General features: G+C 43.8%; 1 protein-coding gene across 1 annotated transcript in view; it reads right to left on the bottom strand.

Moving 5' to 3' along the window:
* RIMS3 (regulating synaptic membrane exocytosis 3) overlaps positions 1-8,410 on the bottom strand; it is a 266,560-nt gene extending 258,150 nt beyond the window's left edge. Inside the window, exon 1 of the mRNA XM_073615424.1 lies at positions 8,099-8,410. The gene's annotated coding sequence lies outside the window, so the exon portion shown is untranslated. The remainder of the gene's footprint in view (positions 1-8,098) is intronic.
* Between the last annotated feature and the right edge of the window lie 8,990 nt (positions 8,411-17,400).

Raw genomic sequence — 17,400 nt, 5'->3', positions numbered from 1 at the left:
TTACCTTCATCTTTGGAATCCCAAGTCATACAAAGATTTTAGAAAAGCTTATATAGAATTCTCTAGCACTACTTGGAGAAAGAACATATACAGACAGCTAATTTACACATATACATATAGTTTAGATCAAAGTATTGCTTACTTTTTTATGATCTGATGTATGTACTCCAACTGGTCTTGTTTCCGGTGTTTTAGATCAGACCATGGTTTTCAGATTTGGTCCTTTGATCGTTTTAACCGAAAATTCGCACTGAAAAACGATGATGACCTTCTCCAAAATGATGTCCTTTCAGCTGTTGGGCCTTTTGTGATTGCGCATCTTGCAGTTGTAATCGTGCTTCTCTAGGTTGTGCACCATTTCCACCATCTCACCCTGTCTCATGGGGGTTGCTTTGTGCCTCCTATGAGCTCCACCACCACAAGGCTGCCTGTAATCCTCCAAATCCACCATGTTGTCCCTCCCGAATGTTCTGCCGTGTGTATCGTATGCAGAAGAGAGATGTACCGGGAGCTGCCCTGTCTCTAGAAGGTCAGGAGTAGTCTCTAAAATATAGAGGAAGGCAGCTTTGGAGAAACTGGTCAAGTTGGTCAAACCAGTGTAGACCAGGGCAGACACCAGCTACGTAAAGCAAAAGATTGCTAACTCCTCAAGGACTACATTTAAAAAGGAGCTGAACAAGGTCCTGGACTCAGAGAGATCTGGAGCAGCAGCGGATGACCTATATGTCCCCAGGCTGTGGTATTACCACAGCCTGCGGTTTTTGACAGACCAGACAGAACCCAGGCCATCGCTGTCTACGCTCCCTTTGACATCAGCTCCTGACATCCGCACAGGTCCTGATGCACAGGATGAAGATGTGGAGGAGCCCAGCTTGACCCAGGTATAGCATTGTTGAACATATTTGTAGCCAAAAATACAATGATGATAACTAGACTTTATTGGTAAAATATTTCTGCCTTAACAAAGTGGTTTCCATATCAATAGACAGTAGTGATCAAAAATGATTTGAACAAGAATGAAAAATGCTGGGGTCAGAATGATAGTCTTTTCTTTTTCTCCACATTCAATTTGCAACAGTGAGGAGATCAAAAATGTGTGTGATTGATGACCAAACCCTAAAAAAGATTCTAATTATGTCTCAATTTCATACACAAGAAAGTGTCAGTCTGGAGGAGCCAGTGGCCAGTAGCCAGACGGAGTCGCATATCCCTCCCTTACCTCCTGCTGCTAAAAGGGCCAGGAAGAGCAGGAATCTAGAGGAGGCCACAGCTTCCTTCCTCAGCCAGGTCACTACTGCGCTCCAAACAGACCCAGGTGAGGCTAAGGCATTTGGGTGTGTGACTGACAATAAATTAAGACAGATGGCCGATGAACAAAGGAGCAGGTGTGAGGAACTCATCCTGCAGCTCCTCAACAAGGGGGTGAGGGGCCACATTTTGGATTTTGTGGCCCCATCTCCACCACCTCCACAGCCAACCCACACACCACAGCCACCCTACCCACCACAGACACCCCACCCACCACAGCAGCATAGCGGTCAGTGGCAATACCAGCAACAAGACCTTTTTTTTTTTTTTTTCATAATTATTTTATTTGTTATATTTTCTATATTTTTGAATACATAGAGTGCACTTTTGGGTTAAGTTCTTTGTATTTGGATGGCAGATAGCATGTCTAATTCAATTTGTTTCATTTTTTTCTGCACAATAAAAAAAATGTATAGAGTAGTGCTTGGCTGTGTATGAATAGTACTTGGATGTGTTTTACTTCAAATGACAGTTTGGGAGTAGGCAGTTACATTTAAAAAAATACAATGTAAAATTAACAAGGGACACCAACACACTTGTATCTTTGATCTTAAAAACTCCGGGATAATGGTGTTGTGATAACTTGCCCAAAAAAACAAACAAGCATTATAATTATATTCTTGGTATCAGTATAAAAAAAATCCTTTTAAAATATGTTTACCATAACTCCATCAGTATCAACAGCAAAGCAGCTTCATTATTATCCCATTAAAGAAGAAGAGAATGTGCGCTTCATTTAGATAATTTGCCACGGCACAAATGTTAATTCTCCATTACGAACGCTAGTTACATAGTTACATAGTAGGTGAGGTTGAAAAAAGACACAAGTCCATCAAGTCTAAACTATGTATGTGATTATATGTCAGTATTACATTGTATATCCCTGTATGTTGCAGTCATTCAGGTGCTTATCTAATAGTTTCTTGAAACTATCGATGCCCCTGCTGAGACCACCTCCTGTGGAAGGGAATTCCACATCCTTGCCACTCTTACAGTAAAGAACCCTCTACGTAGTTTAAGGTTAAACCTCTTTTCTTCTAATTTTAATGAGTGGCCACAAGTCGTTTTAGACTCCCTTCTGCGAAAAAGTTTTATCCCTATTGTGGGGTCACCGGTATGGTATTTGTATATTGAAATCATATCCCCTCTAAAGCGTCTCTTCTCTAGAGGGAATAAGTTCAGTGCTTGCAACCTTTCCTCATAACTAATATCCTTCAGACCCTTTATTAGCTTTGTTGCCCTTCTTTGTACTCGCTCCATTTCCAGTACATCCTTCCTGAGGATTGGTGCCCAGAACTGGACAGCATACTCCAGGTGTGGCCGGACCAGAGTCTTGTAGAGCAGGAGAATTATCATTTTATCTCTGGAAATAATCCCCTTTTTAATGCATGCCAATATTCTGTTTGCCTTGTTAGCAGCAGCTTGGCATTGCATGCCATTGCTGAGCCTATCATCTACTAGGACCCCCAGGTCCTTTTCCACCCTAGATTCCCCCAGAGGTTCTCCCCCGAGTGTATAGATTGCATTCATATTTTTGCCACCCAAATGCATTATTTTACATTTTTCTACATTGAACCTCATTTGCCATTTAGTTGCCCACCCCATTAATTTGTTCAGATCTTTTTGCAAGGTTTCCACATCCTGCGGAGAAGTTTTGCCCTGCTTAGCTTAGTATCGTCAGCAAATACAGAGATTGAACTGTTTAACCCATCCTCCAGGTCATTTATGAACAAATTAAATAGGATTGGTCCCAGCACAGAACCCTGGGGGACCCCACTACCCACTCCTGACCATTCCGAGTACTCCCCATTTATGACCACCCAATGAACTCGCCCTTGTAGCCAGTTTTCAATCCACATACTCACTCTATGGTCCATGCCAACGGACCTTATTTTGTACAGTAAACGTTTATGGGGAACTGTGTCAAATGTTTTTGCAAAATCCAGATACACCACGTCTACGGGCCTTCCTTTATCTAGATGGCAACTCACCTCCTCATAGAAGGTTATTTATTAATGTTAAGTTTCCCAAGTCTAATTTTAATTTTGTCCTCTGTTAACCATGGAGGTGCTTCCTGTGATGTGTCATAAAGATAAACACTGCAGTTTTGGTTACTGAAGCCCCTTGATTCCCTCGTGAAGACTTAGGAGAAGAATAAGTTTAATACTTTTGCCATCTCCCCATCCTTTGTAACCAGATGTCATTTCTCATTCTTTATGGGGCCAATATGGTCTGTCCTTCCTTTTTTACTGTTTACATACTTAAAGAATTTCTTGGGATTTTTTTTGCTCTCCTCCGCTTTGTGTCTTTCATGTTCTATCTTAGCCATCCTTATTGCACCCTTACATTTCTTGTTGCATTCTTTATAAAGTCTGAATGCTGATGATGATTCCTCAACCTTGTATTTTTTGAAGGCCTTATCCTTTGCTTTTTATGCATTTTTACATTGGAGTTAAGCCATCCAGGACTTTTGTTCGCTCTTTTAAATTTATTACCCAATGGGATGCATTGGCTAATGCCCTTATTTAATATGCTCTTAAAGCAAACCCATCTCTCCTCCGTGTTCTTTGTTCCTAAGATTTTATCCCAGTTTATGCCTTCTAGTTTACATGACCGACTGCTTCCGGCTCATTCCTTGCTTCCTATCATGCGTGTTTGTACTTTCGACTTTTGTGTGACGGATCTGTGTACTGACCATACGAAAATCTGACGTCAATCCGTTGTCCGCTGAAAATTTACTAGCCTGCCATCCAACATTTGTTGGCCGAAAGTTGGACAACAATTGTCAAAAGGAGCGTACTAACGGTAAGATTTTAGGACAACAGTCTGTCAACAGACAATCCCCTGCCAACAATCGTACCGTGTGTATGAGGCTTTAGACCCCCATAACACCATACAACTGTTGTCTGATTTCCTTTAGATTTACCAAAACCATGTAGTGCAAGGGCCTCCCTGATTGCAAACAAACTGAAACTCTTAAAGCATAACTCCACAAAACATTCCCCTCTGAGTGATCTATCTACATTGCAAGGATTATAACAAACCTTGTTGCAGATTCCTACCTTTTGTTATTCTGAAAAAATACCTCTGTGTGTGTCTAAGAGAGTGGTTTCATAATTAACTGTCAGGTGTGCAGATGAAGAGAACTAATGAGGAAATCTGCTGGGCCTACATTGCTTTAAACATGTTCCCATTGAAAGTATCTCTCCAAAAATGGGGGGTAAAAAGGGGGTAGCCTATTTAGGTCCCCCTTACCTCATGGGGCTGTGGCGTCGGCTAAATTAATAATATTAACAGGGTTTTAAATGGGTCTTATTCTAATTGGTGGGATAAGGTCACATGATAGAGAAGCTTCCAGAAGGTTAGGGGGTTGACTGGGGATTGGCTAGTTAGGGTCAAGTGACCTTAGAACCTTCTAGAGGGTTTGTTGGGAGTCTATTTAAGGGGCCCCCTGACAGAAATTTTTGCCAGTCGCCAGAGAGGAGTCGTCACAAAGAGCTTCCCTCCCAAACCCCCCCCCCTCGTCATGGCCGGTTTATGTGGTGGGTCCCTTTGGTCAAGTAATCAAAGGGGATATGTGAGAATATGTTTAAAAAGAAATGATGGTCTCTGGGGAGAGGTTAGTACACACTCTGTGTACAGAACACCTCCAGGTAGCCATATTGCAATGCATTCTCAGATAATTACAGGGATTGCAGATTGAAAAGGAAAGGTAATTTTTAATACCATTCAATTACAATATGATTAGTGTCTCAATTATATGCGCTATGTTATTTTTTCTTTATTTGCTATTTTTTTCCCCACGAAAGTGGAGTGACCCTTTAAGGTTTGAGCTAACTTTATACGATTTTGGTAAATCTATAGGAAAAAATCTACAGAAAATTGTATGTATCCAGCTTTACACTCTCCAGCCTCTACCAAAAATAGCAGATTTGGTGGACACAAATTACTCTATATTATGGTTTATTATAATGGTTTATAATACAACAAATATTACAGCAAGCTTCTGAATCATGGCCAGATATGGTCATCCAACTGCAATCTGACATTTATTTTCTTTCAGTACACATGCAATGCTATTCTTTGTTGGAGTAATCAACTTTAGAAAGAGACAGGCAGCTTATTGCAAAACCTAGTCAGAGACAAAGTGAGTATGTTTTTGTGTCTGTCTGGCTTCCTTACAAATTATTCTCTTGTATAAATTACCTGCTTCGGAAAGCATTGTTTTCTGCAGAGATAACACCTCTAGATTACACAATAGAACAGATGCTACTTGGATTTTTTTGTGCATATACAGAAAGATGGAAAAATCCTTTCACTAAGCACTGAATAATACAAGCATTTTGCTGTGTGTAGCCAATATTACCTGTAAGTAAAACAAATAGGCATAATTCAATAAAAACCAAAATCAAGCAAGTTATCTTTTAATAACCTAGTCTTGTAATAAAATAATAATATCAGATACCAGTTAAAGGAAACCTTCACTCTGAAAATACATAGGCCACCATACAGTAGCTGAACTTTCCTGGCTGTTAAGTTGATCCAAAGGCTTTAGCACTTTATGAGTCGTTGACTTTTGGAAAATATACACAGATTAGTTGTTCTAATTTTTCTCTCAGATAACTAACTGAATGCTTGTTCTGAATCAGTGATTCAGAATTGAGACCAGAAACAGGCACTTACAGTAACACTTTCAGCATTTCAATTGGAGCCTCTGTATTTTTCTCACTAGAGATTTCCTTTAATGGAATAGTCCACTCAAAATGAATTACTGTACTTTCAGAGATATCTGCCTGGATCTGCATCCCTCTGCCATGCTCGGGATTGGTGAGCTTCATTAATTCTGCACTCTCTATAATGTAAAAGAAAGAACCTAATAGGAAAGACTAACCCTCTTTTAATGGCTGCTACAGCTGAGTGGAGGTAGTAACTGAGCCAGAGAATTAGTCCCTCTGGTATTGCAAATAAATATAAAAAAACAATAGCATACCTGCTCATCCACACTGTGCACTCACACTGACACCAAGGCACTGGAGGTCCTCTGTGGGATGGGGCAAAGAGGGGCTAGCCATTTTAGGATGATGGGGTCTATTGCTCAACTCTTTTACACAAACTCTGGAGCTTTTTTTTCCCCCCCAAGAGCTTTTTTTTCCCACTGGCCAACAGTAAGGGGCACAATATTACTGACCACTGCACTCTGTACACAATACTGTCTCCTTGTACTGCATTCACTATGTAGTATGTTATACATCTTACCCCTGCACTGTATACATTGTTTTTTTTATAATATACTCCTGACCCCCTGCACTGTATACACTACATTGTACATTATACTCCTGACCACTGTACTGCATATGCTATGTCATGCATTATACTCCTGACCCCTGCAGTGTCTACACAATGTTGTATGTTATACTACTGATTCCTGTACTGTGTACGCTATGTTGTATTTTATACTTCCAAATCTTGCATTGTTATAGCTATGTTGTACATTATACTCCTGAAACCCTGCACTGTATACGTTATGTTGTACACTAAACTCCTGTCCCCAGACTGTATAAGCTATGTTGTACGTTATAGCCCTGTTCCTGCACTGTATATGCTATGTTGTACATTATACAGTACTTCTGATCCCTGCAATGTATACACTATATTGCATATTATACCTCTGACCCATGCACTGTATACACTATGTTGTACATTACAATCTTGACCCCTGCACTGTATATGAAATGTTGTACTTTATTGTAATGACCTTTGCACTGTATACCATATATTGTACATTATACTTCTGAACCCTGCACTGCATATGCTATGTTGTATATTATACCCCTGACTCTTGCACTGCTGTGTTGTATATTATTCTCCTGATCCATGCACTGTATTCCCTATGTTGTATATTATACTCCTCACCCCTGCACTATGAACAGTCAAGATCTTAGTGTTTGGGAGAAGGGATTTCAACGCTAGGGAGTAGGGGCTTTGGTGCTGTGGAGTGGGGATTTTGGTCTGGGGGAGTTGGGATTTCTTGAAATTTTTGTTTAGAAGGGCGAGAATTTTTGTTGGGCAGAGATGTTTATGCCATGTGCATTATGTACCCCTAACTCCTGCCTTCTATAGGCTATAATTTACATCACATACTTGATATATTGTTAGTACATAGACTGTGGCATATGGCTTTTCCTACTATGCCCCTCTAGCTGTTAGCGCAATGTGACCAAGCCCATCATTCGCAGTGGAATGCTAAGTGCACCATATTGCATCTTCCTTCAAGATGGCTAAGGGTGCCCAAGGTCTTTCACAATCTTAGCAATGCTCCTGTTCTCACCTCTTATCCTTCACTGCCCCCCAACAGACTCTTGTTTCCACTCTCAGGTTAAAGGATGCCCAGTAATTTCTTAATGAAATTGATGCACAAGGCAAAATTACAGTCATACTACAATCTTGTCTCATATGATATCATAAATCAAATTATAATAATAGTGCAGCTGGCAAGCTGGAAATTTTGAAATGATACTCTATAGTTCTCTTGTGATGGAGAAATGAGATAAAAATGAATGATGTTCTGTCTGTAGGACATATAGTAGTGAATATGTGACCAAGAGATGTCCGAAAGGTCTGATAATTATGGCTGGCCTTACGCACACTCAAGCACTCCTCACACCAGCTCTGTCAATACAGGAACAAATTATAGAGGCCCCCCTGTCTGAGGTCCAAGGCTAGTTACAGTTAGATGTTATTCCCATGACAGCTCTGTAACATTATTGATTGATGCTGAACATGCTCTTACCTCAATTGTCCTCACCATGGGAAGAGATTGTCCAGTTGTTTACATCTCTAGTGTGACGTCGAAGAGCAAATGTCACTGTCCTCTAGTTTGTAGATCCTTTCATTTACAGTGAACACATACAGCAAACACACACAGTATACCGTATATCTTCTGCAAAGCCTTTTCACAAATGCTGGTTACTAATATATGTATATTTTGTTGTCATTCCAGAGTCTTTTCTATTTTAAGGCTGAATAATAATCAGGGAAACATACAGCACCAGATAACTGAGCTATCTGTGTGTGTATCCTAGTTAGATGTGTGGTCAGATGTCATTATCCACGTATCACCAGGTTGGTGCTATTAAGCCCTGTGCCTCTGACAGTGCTTGAGGTTTACAATGCAGAGATTGCTCCTAATGTGCATTCTGTTTTTGTAGCTCATCTGCTTCATTCTAATTGCTGCTGATGTGATGCTGCATGCATTTTATCCTCACCGGTTATGTATAATGTCTTCTAGTAATCTCTGCTAGAAACTGCAGAGTAAAGAAAGGAGAAAGCTTTTACTGAAGCCAGTACTGAACATTTACCAATCCCTTAAAATTCTCCAATTTTACCTTTTTACGACAACTGCCTCATTCTTCTCATGAGCTTTTTTATTTTATTTTTTGTTTTGTTTTTTCACTGGGTTGATCATAGCTTTTAAAACACCAGCAGTGAAATCCTTGTAATAACATGGTTTTCTCCCCAGTGACCCAGGCTCAATGTTTTTGGCAGTCAGCTGCTACCTTGCCCCTGGGGCATTGTGCAGTACTGCTCCAGAAATGAAATATGCTTTTTTTCATATACATCTGATCTCTGTATTTTACACATAAGAAGCACACAGCAAGGGTCGGCTCATAATATCCTCATTTCCAAGCATTCTAGCACATTCACGAATTTCTGTTAACAGAGTCTTAGTATATCGCATACTATATCTGCACAAAGGCCAGAGTGGGAGCTTTTATCCATTGTCAATTAAATATTTGGTTATGAGATAATTAACTGCCTGTTACGTCTGTCAGTTTGCATGCATAGATCTTAGGAATGAGAAGGTTTTTCAAGCTTAGTACATTTTATTCTATAAAACAAAAATGTGTGCAATGCATATATTGTATATATTTGAAGGAGTAGAATGGAAAAAGCTTCTCAAATAGACAATTCTAATTGTGAACGTGGTTTTCCTTTGGGAAATATTGAACATATTGGAATAAAACCTGTTTTATATGCCTAGGATTCTATTCAAATAGCAAGTCTGGAAGACACCACTTCAGCCCCGGAAGATTTGGCTGCTCAATGACCAGGCCATTTTTTGAGATACGGCACTACGTCACTTTAAAGAGGAAGTAAACCCTGATGGGTTTACTTCCTCTTTGTTTCCCTGCAAAGGTAAAGCATAATGGGCTACTATGTATCACATAGTAGCCCGTTATGTGTCACTTACCTGACACAGGAGCCTGCGATGTCACCTCTGTCCCTTCTCCTACGGAGCGTCCATCTTCTTTCCGGGTATCGTGGCTCTGGCGCTGTGATTGGCCGGAGCCACGATGACGTCACTCCCGCGCATGCGCACGGAAGCCGCCACTAACGGCATATCGCTGTTAGCAATGGCATGCTCAGTGTGTCTGCGCGCCGCTGTCTACGGCACAGCGGTGCCTGTCTTTTTGCAAATATCTCCTAAACTGTGAAGGTTTAGGAGATATTTCTTGGACCCACAGGTAAGCCTTAATCTAGGCTTACCTGTAGGTCAAAGTGGTCTGTAAGGGTTTAGAACCACTTTAACTGACAATTGCGCGGCCGTGCGACATTGTACCCAAACAAAATTGACGTCCTTTTTTCCCACAAATAGAGCTTTCTGTTGGTGGTATTTGATCATCTCTGCGGTTTTTATTTCTTGCGCTATAAACAAGAAAAGAGTGACAATTTTGAAAAAAAACACAATATTTTCTACTTTTTGCTATAATAAATAAATGATAAAAGTACATTTTTTCCTCAGTTTAGGCCAATATGTATTCTTCTACATATTTTTGGTAATAAAAATCGCAATAAGCGCATATTGATTGGTTTGCGTAAAAGTTATAGTGTCTACAAAATAGGGGAAAGATTTATGGCATTTTTTTTTTTTACTAGTAATAGTGGTGATCAGCGATTTTTATGGGGACTGCAACATTATGGCAGACAGATCAGACACTTTTGACATACTTTTGGGACCACTGGCATTCATATAGCTGTCAGTGCTATAAAAATGCACTGATTACTGTGTAAATGTCACTGACAGGAAAGGGGTTAACACTAGGGGGCGATCAAGGGGTTAACTGCGTTTCCTAGGGAGTGATTCCAACTGTGGGGGGATGGAACTTCCTGGGTGAGGAAATCGATCGTTGTTCATACTTAGTATGAACAACAGATCGGTTTCCTCGCCCCTGACAGCACAGAGATCTGTCTGTTTATATTAACAGATCTCCCTTCTGTGTGGAGCAATCGTAGGTGCCCAGCGGTCATCGCGACCGCCGGGCACGCGCATCAGCTCTAGCGCCGCGCCCCCTAGTGGTCAAAAGGCGAACTGACGTAAGGTAACGTTGATTCGCCCAGGGGAGCCAACCTGCCGCTACAACTGCAGCGGCTGGTCGGGAAGTGGTTAAGGAGTTTCTAATGAAATTTGTTGACTCAATGATGGCAAGAAATTACATTCTGACAAATGTTTTTTCTATGAAAGTTCAAACAAAAACTCACCTCTTATGTCCAGCTTAAGGATAGCTGAATGCAGACAGAGAGGAGAAAGGCTCTCTGCAGCTGCTAGGAAGCAGGAGGATTGTGTTAACCGTAAGCAACAATGATTCAACATAGTTTTGGCAGTGTATAGATAATGCAACCAATGCACAAGCATTCAGATCCCTGATGAAGTCTGAGAGATGAAATGACACAATCCATGATGGAAACTAGGGATGGGCTTGATGTTCGAGTCGAACGTAATTTTGACTCGAACTTCGGGTGTTCGTTTGTTCGTTGAACAACGAACAAGTAGGGCGCTCACGGAAAATGTGCCCACCACCAAGTGCCCAATAATGCACTGCGGGCTCGCAGTGCATTGATTGCTGCTGATTGGCTAAAGCATGCACCTGACCTGTATCCTTTGGCCAGTCACAGCACGATGTACTCTGAGAGCCGTGAATGGCCAAAGGCACGGTGCCTTTGGCCAATCATGGCTCAGGGACTAGGTCCACACCCCAACTATATAAGGCTGCTTACATGGCAGCTGTGTATAGTGCTGTGTATTAGTGGAGATTAGTTAGTGTATTGTGCGGTCAGTCAGTTTAGTGTATATAACACAGTGTAGTGTAGAGTATATAATACAGTGTATATAATGCAGTGTAGTGCAGTGTATATAATACAGTGCAGTGTATATAACACAGTGTGGTGTATATAACACAGTGTAGTGCAGTGTATAAAACACAGTGTAGTACGGTGTATATAACACAGTGTAGTGCGGTGTATTCAACACAGTGTAGTGTATATAACACAGTGTAGTGCAGTATAGGGATGAGCCGAACACCCCCCGCACCAGAACCAGCGAACGGACCGAAAATTCGCGCAAACTTTAGAACCCCATTGAAGTCTATGGGACTCGAACGTTCCAAATCAAAAGTGCTACATTTAAAGGCTAATTTTCATGGTATTGTCCTAAAAAGGGTTTGGGGACCCGGGTCCTGCCCCAGGGGACATTATCAATGCAAAAAAAAGTTTTAAAAACGGCCGTTTTTTTTCGGGAGCAGTGATGTTGATGATGCTTAAAGTGAAAAAAAAAGTGAAATATTCCTTTAAATATCGTACCTGGGGGGTGTCTATAGTATGCCTGTAAAGTGGCGCGTGTTTCCTGTGCTTAGAACAGACCCTGCACAAAATGACATTTTTAAAGGAATAAAAATCATTTAAAACTGCTTGCAGCTTTAATGTAATTTGCGGGTCCCGGGAATATGGATGAAAATCAGTGAGACAAATGGCATGGGTACCCCCCCCCCCCCCCCAGTCCATTACCAGGCCCTTTGGGTCTTGTATGGATATTAAGGGGAACCCTGAACCCAAATTAAAAAAAGGAAAGGCATGGGGCCCCTAGGCCCTATATACTCTGAACAGCAGTATACAGGCGGTGCAAACAAGACAGGGACTGTAGGTTTGTTGTTAAGTAGAATCTGTTTGTAATTTTGAACTGGTACATTTTTAAAATGTAGCTCCAGCCAAAAAATCTATTTTTAAGCTTTTTGGAAAACATAGGGAAGGGTTATCACCCCTGTGACATTTGTTTTGCTGTCTGTGCACCTCTTCAGAAGATTTCACCTCACTTTCTGTCCCAATGACAAATGTTTTTTGACAATTTGGAGTCTGGAGTGAAACAAGGAGTGGTGATAAAGCATCAGTGGAGAGGAGACATGTTTTTCCCATATTAACTCTTACAGGAGAGAATTTCCCTTCCTAGGGGTAGATGGTGGTGGTGGTGCTGGTGCCACAACACTGTAAGTCCTCACAGTTACTCTTGGTGGGTGCAGAAACGGGCCCTGCTGTGAAATATTAGATCTAGAATTGTAATTAATTGCACCTCTTGAACAGGGGCAGAAAAATTGGGCCTTTGGTGGTGGTGGTGGGGTTGCACACAACACTGTAAGTCCTCACAGTTACTCTTGGTGGGAGCTGGAACGGGCCCTGCTGTGAAATATTAGATCAAGAATTGTAATTACATGTCCCTGTTGAACAGGGGCAGAAAAATTGGGCCTTAGGCACTGGTGCCACAACACTGCAACCCCTCACAGATACTCTAGTTGGAGGGCAGGAATGAGCCCTCCTGCAAAATATTGCATCAAAAATTGTAATTACATGCCCCTGTTAAACAGGGGCTGAAAAATTGGGCCTTAGGCACTGGTGCTGGTGCCACAACACTGCAACCCTTCACAGATACTCTAGTTGGAGCACAGGAACAAGCCCTGCTGCAAAGTATTGCATCAAAAATTGTAATTACATGCCAATGTTAAACAGGGGCTGAAAAATTGGGCCTTAGGCACTGGTGCTGGTGCCACAACACTGCAAACCCCTCACAGATACTATAGTTGGAGCGCAGGAATGAGCCCTGCTGCAAAGTATTGCATCAAAAATTGTAATTACACTCCCCTGTTAAACAGGGGCTGAAAAATTGGGCCTCAGCCACTGGCGACGGCGCCCAGAACCAAAAATATTCTTACAAGCTATGAGCATGATCATTGAGGAGGAAGAGGATAGTCACTCAGCATAACAGGATAGTCACTCCGCATCAGCATAGGCAGTCTTGAAGGGATCTGACATTTTTAAAAAAATCATTCGGTTACATCAGCATCAGGTGCTTGGTAGCTGGTGGTGATCCAAGACTGATTCATTTTTATGAAGGTCAGCCGATCGACCGAGTCGGTGGACAGGCGCACCCTGTGATCGGTTATAAAGCCTCCAGCAGCACTGAATGTGCGTTCCGAAAGAACGCTGGATGCAGGACAGGCCAGTAGCTCAATTGCATACTGTGCAAGCTCTGGCCAGTGATCCATCCTCAAGACCCAGTAATCCAGAGGATTTTCGGTGGGAAAGGTGTCCAAGTCAGATCTTGCCCCTAGGTATTCCTGCACCATGTAAAACAGACGCTGGCGATGGTTGCTGGAACCGATTTTACCTTGGGGCTGTGGACTAAAAAATTGTCTGAACGCATCGGTCAGATGGCCACCTTCTCCACCGCTCCTTCTTTGAGTGACCGAAGCTTCAGCAACATATTGTCCAGGAACAGGAGTTTGTAACCTCCCAGTCTCTGTGAACGCGTTGCACAGACCTTTCTGCAAGGCCTCCCGAAGATGTTTCATCCTCTGCTCCCTCTGCGATGGCAAGATAAGGTCCGCAACCTTACCCTTGTAATGTGGATCAAGGAGGGTTGCCAGCCAGTATTGATCCCTCTCCTTGATACCACGAATACGAGGATCCTTCCGCAGGCTTTGCAGGATCAGGGAGGCCATGCAGCATAGGTTTGCTGAGGCATTCGGTCCGGAGTCCTCTGGGTCACTAAGGACGACATGATCTGCAGCCACCTCCTCCCAGCCACGTACAAGTACATGGGTTTCTTGGGACTGTAAATGATCCCTTAAAGACTGCTGCTGATGGCCAGGCTCCACCTCCATGCTGACACAATCCTCCTCTTCCTCCTCGTCCTCTTCCTGTGTGATTGGTGGGCATGCAGGAACACTGTCTGGATAAAGGGGGCCTTGAGAGCTAAGGAAGTCCTCCTCTTCCTGCCTCTGTTCTGCCTCAATTGCCCTGTCCATTATTCCACGCCGCGTGTGCTCCAACAGGTGGACAAGTGGTACAGTGTCACTGATGCATGCACTGTCACTGCTCACCATCCTCGTGGCCTCCTCAGATGGTGACAGGACAGTGCACGCATCCCTGATCATGGCCCACTGGCGTGCGGAAAAAAAAAACAAGCTCCCCTAACCCTGTCCTGGTGCCATAGTCGCACAGGTACTCATTGATGGCCCTCTGCTGCGTGTGCAGCTGCTGCAGGATGGCCAACGTTGAGTTCCACCTGGTGGGCATTTCACAGATTAGGCAGTTCTTGGGCAGGTTAAATTCCTTTTGGAGGTCAGCCAGCCGAGCACTGGCATTATATGACCTGCGGAAAAGCACACAGACTTTCCTGGCCTGCCTCAGGACATCCTGTAAGCCTGGGTACCTGCCCAAGAACTGCTGCACCACCAAAATTAAGGACATGAGCCAAACAGGGCACATGGATCAGTTGTCCCTGTCGGAGGGCGGAGAGGAGGTTGGTGCCATTGTCGCAAACCACCATACTTGCCTTAAGCTGGCATGGCGTCAACCACCTCTGAACCTGCCCCTGCAAAGCTGACAGAATCTCTGCCCCAGTGTGGCTCCTGTCCCCCAAGCACCCCAGCTCAAGCACCGCATGGCATCTTTTGGCCTGCGTGCTTGCGTAGCCCCTTGAATGCCTACAGAGCACCGCTGGTTCCGAAGACAAATCAGCACAGGAAGAGGCCATGGAGGAAGAAGAAGAGGAGGGGGTGGAGGAGAGAGGTGTGGCAGAATCACCACTAGTAATATTTTGTGGTGGAACAACCTCCAACACTACTGCACCCTGTCCTGCATCCTTCCCAGCTGCCAGAAGAGTCACCCAGTGCGCAGTGAAAGATAGGTAACGTCCCTGTCCATGCCTGCTGGACCATGAGTCAGCGGTAATAGGCACCTTACCGCTGACCGTCCTGTCCAGCGAGGCCAAGACATTGCCTTCCACATGCCAGTAGAGAGCCGGAATCGCCTTCCGTGAGAAAAAGTGGCGTTTGGGAACCTGCCACTGAGGAACCGCACATTCCACAAACTCAGGGAAGGGGGCAGAGTCTACCAACTGAAAAGGCAGCAGTTAAGTGCTAGCAATTTAGCCAAGCTAGCATTCAACCGCTGGGCATGTGGATGGCTGGGAGCAAACTTCTCTCAGTGGTGCAGCAGCTGGGGCAGGGAAATTTGCCTGGTACAATCTAACGTCGGTGTACTGATAGCAGATTGCCCACAAGTACTTGGCTGTGACACACCTAATTCTACACCTTCATTCCTCTCATTGCAGGTCTCAGAGAGGACTGAAGGTATAGTGGGGTTGGAGATCTCAGCTGATGAGGAACAAGGAGAGGTCCTCTTTGTTCTTTGGTGTGGGTCTTTTAGGTACGCTTGCCAACGAACTGCATGGCAGGTCAACATATGTCTGGTCAAGCATGTGGTGCCCAAGCGGGAGATGTTTTGGCCACGCGAGATACGCTTGAGACATATGTTGCAAATAGCAGGGATCTGATGCACTCGTCTCAAAAAAGGCCTACACCAAAGAACTTTTGGAATAACGTGCAGAGACAGCAGCGCCCTGCACATGCGGAGCTCTGCGGTGTGATGCAGTCGGTGTGCTGCCCTTAAGCTGGCTCCTGGAGGGCATCCTGCCTCTTTGGTGATGTGCCTCCTCCTCCTCTCTCCTATCAGGCACCCACCTGGAGTCAGTGACCTCATCTTCCCCTCCCTCCTCATCACTGGAGCAAAGCTGACAGTATGCTGCAGCTGGGGGAACATGACTGCCAGATTGCTGTCCTTCTTGGACACCCCCTCTCTGCTCACGTTACTGCCTTCCTCTAGCTGGGTACCATCATCGGAGCCTTCAAAACGCTGGGCATCCTCCTGGATCATGTACCCAACACTGTGGTCAAACAGTTCGGGGGACTCCTCAGGAGGACATGGTGGGGCTAGGGAAGGAATGACTGATGCCATTGAGCTGAGGGAAGAGGCCGCATTGGCAACTGCTTTGCCAGACAAAGTACCCTGAGCTTGGGTGAGAGAGGATGAGGAGGATCAGGACAGCTTGGCCAGCTGCCGAAAAAAAGGACAAGCGTGTCCCACGGCCACGTGCTGATGAGGATGCACCGTCTACATGACCAGCACTGTTGCCTCTAGACACAGAGCCTGCTTGCCCTCTTTTATTGGCTTGTGACTGTCTGCCTCTCCTTGTTGGCCTTCCAGACATACTAATGGCCTGCAGTGAGATGTAGCTGCACAAAGCTGGTATGTATATATATACTGATACTGCAGCTAGCAGAATCAACTGCCTGCCTGTAGTATTATTAGTATGAGAACACCAGCAATTGTCTTCAGGTAGCTTTAGGTTCACACTGTGCAGAGGATGCAGTACACTAACTGTAAATACTGTAGCTGCCTGCGGTATTAATAGGAGCAGAACAACAGCAATTGTCTTCAGGTAGCTTTAGGTGCACACTGTGCAGAGGACACAGTACACTAACTGTAAATACTGTAGCTGCCTGCGGTATTAATAGGATCAGAAGAACACCACCAATTTTCTTCAGGTAGCTTTAGGTGCACACTGTGCAGAGGACATAGTACACTAACTGTAAATACTGTAGCTGCCTGCCTGTGGTATTAATAGGAGCAGAACAACAGCAATTGTCTCCAGGTAGCTTTAGGTGCACACTGTGCAGAGGACGCACTACACTAACTGTATATACTGTAGCTGCCTGCCTGAGGTATTAATATAGGATCAGAAGAACACCACCAATTTAATTCAGGTAGCTTTAGGTGCACACTGTGCAGAGGACGCACTACACTAACTGTAAATACTACAGCTGCCTGCCTGTGGTATCAATAGGATCAGAAGAACACCACTAATTTTCTTCAGGTAGCTTTAGGTGCACACTGTGCAGAGGACGCACTACACTAACTTTT

The sequence above is a fragment of the Aquarana catesbeiana genome, linkage group LG02 (assembly GCF_042186555.1).
Source record: "Aquarana catesbeiana isolate 2022-GZ linkage group LG02, ASM4218655v1, whole genome shotgun sequence".
Classification (NCBI taxonomy): Eukaryota; Metazoa; Chordata; class Amphibia; order Anura; family Ranidae; genus Aquarana; species Aquarana catesbeiana.
Note: the sequence above shows the minus strand (reverse complement) of the source record. Positions and strands in the feature narration are given on the sequence as shown.